This window comes from Triticum dicoccoides, chromosome 5B, assembly GCF_002162155.2.
Source record: "Triticum dicoccoides isolate Atlit2015 ecotype Zavitan chromosome 5B, WEW_v2.0, whole genome shotgun sequence".
In the NCBI taxonomy this organism is placed as follows: domain Eukaryota; kingdom Viridiplantae; phylum Streptophyta; class Magnoliopsida; order Poales; family Poaceae; genus Triticum; species Triticum dicoccoides.
This window is the reverse complement of record NC_041389.1, coordinates 539146616-539157859: the sequence shown is the minus strand read 5'-3', so window position 1 is coordinate 539157859 and position 11244 is coordinate 539146616. Positions and strand designations below refer to the sequence as shown.

General features: G+C 44.4%; 1 long non-coding RNA gene across 1 annotated transcript; it reads left to right on the top strand.

The window, feature by feature from the left end:
* Positions 1-6813: 6813 nt before the first annotated feature.
* LOC119311419 lies at positions 6814-11212 on the top strand. Its single transcript, XR_005151043.1, has 4 exons — positions 6814-7730; positions 8158-10205; positions 10335-10460; positions 10634-11212. It is a non-coding gene; the product is annotated as an uncharacterized LOC119311419 (long non-coding RNA).
* Positions 11213-11244: the final 32 nt, after the last annotated feature.

Sequence of the window (11244 nt, the reverse complement as noted above, 5' to 3'; positions counted from 1 at the left end):
AGAGAGGAGGGCGGCGGCGCGCCACATGGCAGGCGGGGATTGGGCGCGGGGGCGGCGGCGCTGACGTGGCGAGGCCGGATTGGCCGGGGCAACGTGTCCGGCGGACATGTCCGGCGCGGATGGACATGTCCGGCGGCGCGAGGAGGAAAACTGCTAGGGTTTTGGGGGTTTGGACTGCGGAATTTCGGGGGAGGGGCTATTTATAGATTTCTGGGAGCTAGGAGAGTCCAAATGAGGAGCGTTTTTCACCCACACGATCTTGATCGAACGACCGAGAGCATGGAGGGGAGTTAGATGGGTTTTGGGCCAGTTTGGAGGGGGTGTTGGGCTGCAAAGAGAAGGAGGCTTTACGGTTACCTGGTTAACCGTTGGAGTACCAAACGAACTCCAAATGGCACGAAACTTGACAGGCGGTCTACCGGTGCTATACCAAGGCCGCTTGGCAAGACTCGGTCCATTCCGAGAAAGTTTAACACCCACACACAACGAGAGGCAAAAGGGGAACGCCGGAGGGCATAGGAGCGCCGGATTGCAAAACGGACAACGGGGAAAATGCTCGGATACAAGAAACGAACACGTATGCAAAATGAAATGCACATGATGACATGGAAAAATGCAACACGCAAGCAAATGACATGGCAACGATGGCGAATAACTGGCAGACACCTGACGCATCGAATCCGGGGCGTTACAATTGGCTCAAGCTTCAAGCTCAAGACTCTACATTTTATATTTTAATGATCCAAGATCACATTGAGTCTATAGGAAAAGCCAATACTATCAAGGAGGGATGAGGTGTTCCTTAATGAGTTTCTTGCTTCATAGTGCTTAGTGATATGCTCCAAAACCCTCAACTACTTTCCCACATCCACATATGACCTAAACCTAAAGTCCAACTCGGCCCCACCGATTCTTTCTATCCGGTGCCACCGAGTTCAGATGTCATAGCCACTGCCACAAACCCTAGGCAAATCGGTCTCACCGATAGGGATCTCGGTCTCACCGAGATGGGATTGTAATCTCTCTGTGTATGTCCATTATCAAAATCGGTCTCACCGAGTTTGAGTAATCGGTCCTACCGAGATTACAATGTAAACTCTCTGTTTCCTTTTTGTAATGTTTCGGTCCCACCGAGATAAGCGAATCAGTCACACCGAGTTTACCTGACCAACTCTCTGGTTAGCTTATTACCAAAATCAGTCTCACCGCGTTTGTGTAATCGGTCTCACTGAGATTACATTATGCCCTAACCCTAACCATATTGGTCCCACCGAGTTGCATATCAGTCCGACCGAAAACCCTAACGGTCACATTGTTTACTAAATCGGTCTGACCGAATTTCTTAATTCGGTCCCACCGAGATTGGTAAATTGTGTGTAACGGTTAGATATTGTGTAGAGGCTATATATACCCCTCCACCTCCTCTTCATTCGTGGAGAGAGCCATCAGAACAAACCTACACTTCCAACTTACCATTTCTGAGAGAGAACCACCTACTCATGTGTTGAGACCAAGATATTCCATTCCTACCATATGAATCTTGATCTCTAGCTTTCCCCAAGTTGCTTTTCACTCAAATCTTCTTTCCACCAAATCCAAATCCTGTGAGAGAGAGTTGAGTGTTGGGGAGACTATCATTTGAAGCACACGAGCAAGGAGTTCATCATCAACACACCATTTGTTACTTCTTGGAGAGTGGTGTCTCCTAGATTGGCTAGGTGTCACTTGGGAGCCTCCGACAAGATTGTGGAGTTGAACCAAGGAGTTTGTAAGGGAAAGGAGATTGCCTACTTCGTGAAGATCTACCGCTAGTGAGGCAAGTCCTTCGTGGGCAACGGCCATGGTGGGATAGACAAGGTTGCTTCTTCGTGGACCCTTCTTGGGTGGAGCCCTCCGTGGACTCGCGCAGCCGTTACCCTTCGTGGGTTGAAGTCTCCATCAACGTGGATGTACGATAGCACCACCTATCGGAACCACGGCTCAAAAATCACCGTGTCTCCAAATTGCGTTTGAAATCTCCAAACCCTTCCCTTTACATTCTTGCAAGTTGCATGCTTTATTTTCCGCTGCTCATATACTCTTTGCATGCTTGCTTGAATTGTGTTAAGATTGCTTGACTTGTGCTAAGTTTGCTAAAATCTGCCAAACACTAAAATTGGGAAAAGGTTAAGTTTTTATTTGGTCAAGTAGTCTAATCACCCCCCCCCCCTCTAGACATACTTCAAGATCCTACAGTGGTCTACTACAACATACATGATCTTGTGCGCCAAGATGTGTGTGCGGAACAACAGATTAAGCGACGCCAAGTCAACACAGTTCCCTGTACCACTTTGAACACATGGGGACTGAGGGAGTCCTGAATAAGGGGGTATCCGGACAGCCGGACTATATACTTTGGCCAGACTATTGGACTATGAAGATACAAGACAGAAGACTCCGTCCCGTGTCCGGATGGGACTCTCCTTGGCGTGGAAGGCAAGCTTGGCGATCCGGATGTAGATCTCCTCCTCTGTAAACCGACTCTGTGTAACCCTAGCCCCCTCCGGTGTCTATATAAACCAGAGGGTTTAGTCCATAGGAAACAACAACAACAGTCATACCATAGGCTAGCTTCTAGGGTTTAGCCTCTCTGATCTCGTGGTAGATCAACTCTTGTAATACTCATATCATCAAGATCAATCAAGTAGGAAGTAGGGTATTACCTCCATCGAGAGGGCCCGAACCTGGGTAAACATCGTGTCCCCAGCCTCCTGTTACCATTAGCCTTAGACGCACAGTTCGGGACCCCCTACCCGAGATCCGCCGGTTTTGACACCGACAGCGACGCTCGCACCATAAGAGTCGGGATGTCGTTCCTAGCTCCAGGACGACAACATCAAATCGCTCTCATGGTTCTGTGCAAAAGGATGCTTCAAAATCAGGACTGTAGAGGGTTGATTCTAGTGCACAGTCGACCACACATACTAGTGACATCGAGTATTTCAAGTGTGGAGGAAGAGGACATATGAAGCGTGAATGCCCTAATGAGAAAAGAGTGTTGCTCACAAAAGATGGCTATGCATCCACTAGTGATGAAGAGGTTGTTTCTGACACTTCTAGTGAAAAATCTGAAGATGTTGAAAAGGTGTCTACAAGTTTTGAAGCTGCTGAATCATACCCGTCATTGATGGTGCAACGAGTGCAAGAGGATCGCATTAAGGATAAGGGGCAGTGTTGGAATATTTTTCAGACTCAGTGCAAGATCAAGGACACCAATTGCAAGTTGATCATCGACGGTGGAAGCTACACAAATGCAGTCAGCAAGGACTTGGAGGATGCTTTAACTTTGCCTACCTGGAAGCACCCACAACCACACTGTGACGAATGGTTATATCAGTCGGGCAAATTGAAAGTTACTCACTAGGTGCGCATCAATTTTTCAGTTGGCAATTATATCGATACAGTTATATGTGATGTTCTACCAATGGATGCATGCCACTTATTATTGGGGAGGCCATGGCAATATGATTATCGTGCTACACATGAGGGAATGTCTAACACTTATTCTTTTTGGGACTCTGGAAGGCGACATGTGTTACAGCCGATGTTCGCTAGTCCTATCAAGAGCGATGTATGTAAGGTCCCCAAAGCTACAACGAAACCGAGGACGGCTTCGCTTCAAGAGGGAGGGGATGATGTAGCCATCAGTGCTAAATCAATTCTTGAAGCTCAGAGTGCTATACGGAAGAAGAACTTGGACCAATGTACTTCGATGCAACACCTTTTAATTGGTTCTATATGTTGCTCCAGGTTCCTCCACCCCAGCAAGAAGTGAAACCAAATTTTAGGACTCCACCAAAAAGGCTCTGATCCGTCCTGAAGGAAGAAGAAATATTCAAGTTTATTAGTACGTGGTTGTAGAGTCCAAAGGTTGTATGCATGGCCTTTATTTTCTTATATGTTCTTTCTGAGTCAGCCACTAGTTACGTGAGCAATCTGAGTCTAGGTAGGATCCAACGTGATCAACGGTGCCGAATATTTAATTAGTTAAAATCTTGCTTAGTTTAAATAGGAGATAGAGTCCGTGTAAGTAAAGCTAGCTTGTACTCCCTCTGTTTTTATTTAGTTCGCATATTAGCTTTGGTCAAAGTCAAGTTTTACAAAACTTTGACCAAGTTTATAAACAAAAATATTAAGATATACAATAACAAATCAACAACATTGGATTTATTATTGAATATACTTTCACATCGTATAGATTTATTATAATAAATGCCTATATTATTTTTTATAAACTTGGTCAAACTTTATGAAGTTTGATTTCAGTCAACTCTAATATACAGAGTAAATAAAAACGGAGGGAGTACGTCGGTTTCGCGTGCTAACGGGCACGTTTCGGCCGCGTACGAGATCAGTTTTTGGTTATCGTGAGATTTGGTTTTGATCATGAGTTGAATAAAACTAGAGAAAACGTCTCATGACGGGGGATACTAAATATCTTCGTTGCCGATCCGTGAGGATTTTGTTGCTGTGTGCGTGGAGTCGATCCAATCTACTTTACGCAAGTTTCGATCTTACGGTCTTGTATCTTTGCTTGATTAGAAGTTTTTGTTTTTCTCCGCTAGTACCGTGAAAGGTCGGGCCGACGAACAACTCGTCATCCAGTCGAGTCCCTATCACTCGGTTTTCCCATCCATCTTTTTCTCCGAGACCTTCTTCATTTCTATGGCCTCTGGTTTCACCATCTAGCCTCAAACTCCATCCTCCACATCCCCTGCTTCATCACATTTTGTATGAGAGAACTCTAGTATCCGCTCCAGGAAATTCCACTCAGCCCTGTCGTATGCGTTCATCATATCGAACTTCATCTCACACATAGGTTTCTTCCTTTTTCCTTGTCTTGATAGCATGCACACGCTCATCCGCAACCAGGACGCAGTTCGCGATTAATCGCGCATGTACAAAAGCACTCGGCTTTTCAGAAATGATTATCAATAAAAATCATCTTTAACCTATCCCGCAAGTACCTATGCTGCAATCTTTTATATATCTTGTTAGGCCTTGTACAATGGGAGGTGCTTAGAGAGATGTTTAGAAAAATAAACCGGATTTTTCTGAAGCACCGGTGCCTATTTCTACAGGAGAGACACTTAGTTAAGCGTCTATCCTGTACAAATAAACACCGGTGCTTAAGGAAAGTCTGATTTATTTCTCTAAGCACCTCACCTAAGCACCTCCCATTGTACAAGGCCTTAGAGAGACCAATAGGACAAAATTAGGAAAATAACTCTTGTGAGTTAACCTTGGGAATCATGACAACAATAGTTTTTGGAGCCGCCGCTCGTGTGAGAAACTCTTGTACAACGGTGCATACGTCGTCTCCTCTTGTACCAGCGACCAGTGCCGTTGATAGAACACCACCGGAAGGTTGTCCGGCCCCGGTGCCTTGGTTGGGCCCATCTGAAAAGAGGACCTCCTAGTCTGAAATATGTGTTGGCAAACACCGCCGGAAGTTTGTCCGACCCCGGTGCCTTGGTTGGGGCCATCTAAAAGGAGGACCTCCTCATCCGCATGTTTCTATGGCGCTTATCAAAACAATCTCTGCCTACTGAGGATGTTAGGGAACATCATCACATGTCGGCGACTAGCTCCTACGGTCTCTGTGGAGCTCCCGACTCCTGGCGTCACTCCCTCCTTGAGTGTACGGTCTCCAGATGCACTTGGGATCTGGTAGGTGACGATTTAGGCTGTAGTCTGGTAGCATCAACTGAGATGAGAGCGAAGAGCTGGCTCTTCAGACTTATGGACTCGTTGCCGCACGAGAAGTTTACATTGCTGTCGGTCACATTGTGGGCGATCTAGACGTCGAGAAGGAAGGCCATCCATGAGTCCATCTTCCAAACGCCTCGGGCGACGAAGGAGTTCATATTTAGGTTTATGGATGACCTGGAAGCGACTAATCTTCCTAGGAAGATATCTCCTGCAGCGACAACTTCTTCTACTGGTCCTGCACCAAGACCGAAGGCGCCCCCAGCTAACTATGCCAATATCCATGTTGATGCGGCGGTAAGAGCTCAGAGCGGAGGTTCAACGGCAGTAATCTGCAGAGATAGCCAAGGGGTCTATTTGGGGAGCTCATCCCTAGTCATTGGGGGACTATGCGATCCAGCTACACTGGAGGCGATAGCATGTCGCGAGGCCATTGCTCTGGCAGAAGATTTGGATGTACAACACTTTGTTGTTGCATCTGACTGTAAACAGATGATTGGTGACATTGCTAGGAACAGCCAGGGTCCATATGGGGTTATCATCAGAGAGATAAAAATAAGATCATCACCTTTTCTTTGTAACTTTACTTTTGAGAGTCAAGCTGTCAATTTGGAAGCTCATAAGTTAGCAAAAAATTTCTTGTCATTAGCTCTAGGACGTCATGTGTGGCTTGGCCAGCCTCATGACCAACGCTGTATCCCACAGACTATGGACTTTGATTAATAAAGTTGGCTTTACCCTTAAAAAAATCATAAATTACAGCTTTAAAGAAAAGAAATAAAAAAACTCCTGCATCCTTAACCTTCGGACTTGCAAAGGTTTTCATAAAATGCTGTTTATATATTTTTACACGAAGGTGCTTTCTGGACCTTTTTTGCTTGCTTGTAACACGGACAATTTTTTTGCTGAATTCCATGCCGCGTGTTATTACCGAGACGAGAAACGAAACGTGAGACGTGACTACGTAACGTAACGTACGACTAGACCTGGCGATGCCGATGCCAGCGTTGACGCGTGAAAAAGTGCTTACGTACTCCGAGTTGTCAAAAAAAGTGCTTACGTACTCCGTGTCCGTGCGCCTCACACAAAGCTCTCTGCTCCTGCGACCGAGCCTATCTCCTCCTCCTCCTCCTCCTCGCCCCAACTCAACGCGAGCAAACCCTAGCCTAGCCGCCATGGCTCGGCGCCTCCACCCTGCTGCACCTTCTGTGCGCGCCTCTCATCCTAGAGAAGAGACTGACTCTGTCGGTCGCTGGCTAACGCCGGACGCCTCTCATCCTCGGAGGAAACTTGCGGTGACGCGCCATGGTGCTGGGTCGATCCGGCCCTCCGTATCAGGATAGGCGATTTGCCGGCCGGCGGACGAGCAAGCAGCGGCCGTAGAGGAGAAAGAGGACCGGATCTCCCCTCCCCTTTGCCCACTGTTCCTCTCTCTCATAAGCCTCAGTCAGATCCGTCCGTCTCTCATCTGCTGTTTTGCTTTCGAGTCTTCTACTCCATGTTTCTCAGATCTGCGAACGATTCTTTCCTTCCGACGACTTGCATCTGGGTTGCTGTTATTCTTCTTCTTTTCTCTCTCTTGTTCTTTCCTCTCGCTAGAGAGAATAGAAAGAAACGCGCCGGCCGTGCTTCAGATCAGACCCCTCACAAGTTTTCTCCGCGGTGCCTCGCAAGTTAAAATATCGCCAGCTGATGATTTACATCTGCTTTTTGCGAATGCGTTTTTCTTCTTCTTCTTCCTTTGCCCTCTGTTTTGTTCTGTTCTTCTCATGTCACAGACAGATCCGTCTCTCGTCTCTAGTTTTTGAGTGTTTGAAATTCACTTTTTCCCTTTGTTTCTTCACCTTTCAGACCCGCAGTCCTTTTTTTTTACCTCTCTTTGGGGCTATATATACAGGCAGGTACCCTGCGTTCGTCAACACGATGGACGGGCAACACCTTTCTCGACATCAAGGGCGGAATGGATGGCAAAGACGGCATTGGTTGGTGACCAGCGACCTGATTTATTATATTTATATTACTTTAGATTAGATTAGATAGATAGAGGTGAATATAAAAGGTTATGAAATACTCATGGATGTAGATTATGCTCTCGAATTGTCATATCCCTGTACCAATATATCCATAACATATTACCACTATTCTTTATGTCTGAAAAAGATGTGATTTTGGCTATGTCTTAGAAATTCGTAACTGTTGATATTGTTTCTTTCCCGCTATATCACAATCACTCGTATTTGTTGATTTTTGAAACATGATGATATTTTTTTCATCACTTTTGGGTCAAAAATCCTTCTAGCTAGTCGGTTTTTATGATGACAAGTTATAGTATCTGATAGGGTGTAAGTTATGACAAATGGATTCAAGACAATGGAATATTTATCTGTTTCTTTTTGGTTGGACACGCAGAATAAGAGGAAGAGGAGGCAACCGTCATTCCCTCGTGCCTAATATCTTGCTAAGTAACCTTTCCTTTTACTTTGTTATTATTGTAATTGGTGAATTTCTTGGTCACATAATGCTTTCCGGTCTATGAATTTCTTGATAGCTTCACATCAGAACTCTGAAAATATACATCCATCATTTGCATCTAAAACCAATTTCATCCAAAGATAGCACATCGATTATATCATCTCCAACAAAATCCAGTTTCCAGTATAAACTACTCTCTCTGTCCGGGTTTATTTGGCCCCTCGTATTTTGGGTCAAACTTTGACTAACAAAAATACGATTTATGTGCTACACAAAGTATATCATTGGATTTCCAGCCGTATAACTTTGTGACATAGTTTTATTTTATTAGTTATAAATTTATAGTCAAAGCTTGGCCCTAAATACTAGGTGGCAAATAAACCCAGACCGAGTGATTAATTGCTAGAACACGCACAAATAGTGCACCAATAAGGCCTCCTTTGGTTTACATGAAGTTTGCAGGATAGGGTTCCTACAGCAAATATCCCCTAAGAGCCCTTTGGTCTGTAGGAATGAATTGCTATTCCAATGCAAAATTGGTTCCTATTCTTCATATTTCAAAGGAATAAAAAAAAATTATCTCCGACCTTGGGCCTCTTTGATTCACATGATTTTCAAAGCACTGGGATAGGTAATATGTAGGAACAGGGTGGCATGCCACCTTGAATACTACAGGATCTGTCAGGATTTTTGATTGTGCATAGGAAGAACGTATGATTCTTTCAAAGAGGTTGGAGTAGATGAATTTTTTTCCATGAAATTTAGTGCGAATGAATCCTAAAAAAAAGAAAAATCACATGGTTTGCAATTCAGTGAATCAAATAAACCGCATAGGGAAAATTCCTAAGGATTTGAATCACAGATTGCGCATTTCCAATACTTTCCAAGCACAATCCAATCCTTAACATTTGCCTGAAAATAAGATTGCTGCCAAACCATCACAGGTAGCACATTTCCAATGATTTCCAAGCACCATCCAATCAATAACATTTGCATGAAAACCATATTACACTCCCAAACCATCACAGATAGCACATTTCCAATAGTTCCCAAGCATGCTACGGACTTTTGCAAATATAGAGCAGTTAAAAGTTCACAGACATGACCCCAACCATTAGGCCTCGCTTGGTTTAAACGAATTTTGTAGCGCATTTTCTAGACCGAAGGCTTGAATAGTGGCACCATAGGAAAATTTCCTATTCCTATGTGTTTCCACTTTACTTTGAACCAAAAGAGTACTAGGTTTCTGTAGGTTTGTCAGATCAGCGACAAACAGGATAAAAGCATTTATGACTGCTTAGCATGACACACTTATTATCATCAGGAATGAAAATAACAAAAAAGTTCAAAAAGCATGCAGGGATTTCTCATAAGAATTAGCACAAATGCCTAGAGGGATCAACATAGACTCTCCCAAGCTCACAGGCAGAGCTCGGGACCATGCATGCATTCTGCAAATCTTTATCCCCCCAACGATGCTATGTGCTTGATGTCTTGTACAAGGTGGGTTATGTGCTGCTGTGTTGTTTCTGTCCAGTGTGAAAAAGTGGAATGCCATAAATAAAATAGAAGAATGGAAGTTGATCCCCAGGAAATAAAAGAATAGGAAAACAAGCAAGTTGGCAGTATTATTGTATTTCCAAGGCTGTAGCTGTACTGATTTCTGAATGTTAAATTACTCTATCAGTCTTCGTTACCATCTATCTATTATATACCTATGACAGAAGACATGATGACGTAGCCAGAAGACTAGAGTATCCGTGTTACTAATAGCATCTCAATCCTTAAGGGATGCAATCTCTGTCCTTCCTGAGTGTGCAGGCCATGGTGGCGGCTACTGGCGGAGCCGATGTGCCGCTAAGGTATCTCCGGCCATAGGCTGTAGCGGAAGCGGTCACCAGTGACGGTGAGGCTCAGATACCCATCATCGACTACCCCGTGGTGCATGCCTCGACAGTCCCTGGTAGGACTGGGGCTTGTTCCAGGTTAGTTTGTTTGTTTGTTGGCTCATGGTTAACCTCTTATATTATGGTACTTGCCTCATCATCCTGATACTAGAATTACTGTCACGTTTGCAGTTAATTGACCATAGTGTCCTGCACGATGTGGTGTAGGTAATGAAGGCCAGCATCCAAGAATTCTTTCAGCTACCCGGAGCACCCAAGAATGAAGCAAAGGAGGCTGACTGTGATGTACATATTCCATAAATAAAAGCCAGTGAAACTGGTATCGTATCACAGGTTGGGTTAGGCTAGTTGGTCACTCACAGTTTTGATTGCACACCGGTCTCTGTTGCTGTGCTTATGTTTGCTCAACCCAATAAACCTAGCAAAGACAGACATCTTTCAGTTAACTTGATTTGGTACTTGCTTGATCATCCTGATACTAGAGTTGCTCTCCTGTTTTTTTGCAGTTAATTAACCACAGCGACATGGTGGAGGTAATGAAGGCTAGCATCCAAGAATTCTTTGGGCTACCCATAGCACCCAAGAATGACCCAAAGGAGGCCTACTGCCATGCCATGTATATGGAGTATTCCATAAATAAAAGCAAGGAAAACTGGCATGGTATCACACACATGTTGGATTAGGCTAGTTGGTGAGTTCCATAATATGATAGCGCTAACTATGTCAAAATCAGCAGCCTTGACAGCCTACTTATGGAAAAATCTGTGCATCTTATCCCCAAAATTCACCCACTAGCCTAAACATAGCGTTGAAAAGTAACAGAAAAGACAGGGTAGGAAATGTTGCAAATCCATGCCTTTTTAGACTAATAATAAGCAAGTAGCAGTAGTAGTAGGATCTCAGTGTGAATAGAATACCACCAACCAGATACACATAGCCATCATCAGGTCTGAGATGACACATGACATGACATGGCGCAGAGCATATGTAGTCTGTCGCATCGAATTATTATTACAGAAATTTCTTGTCACGGGTGGAATCCATCCCATGAGAGCAGAGCACGGAGTAAACAGGAGTGCATCAGATGAGAGTATTACACAAAATTCTTGCCACTTGC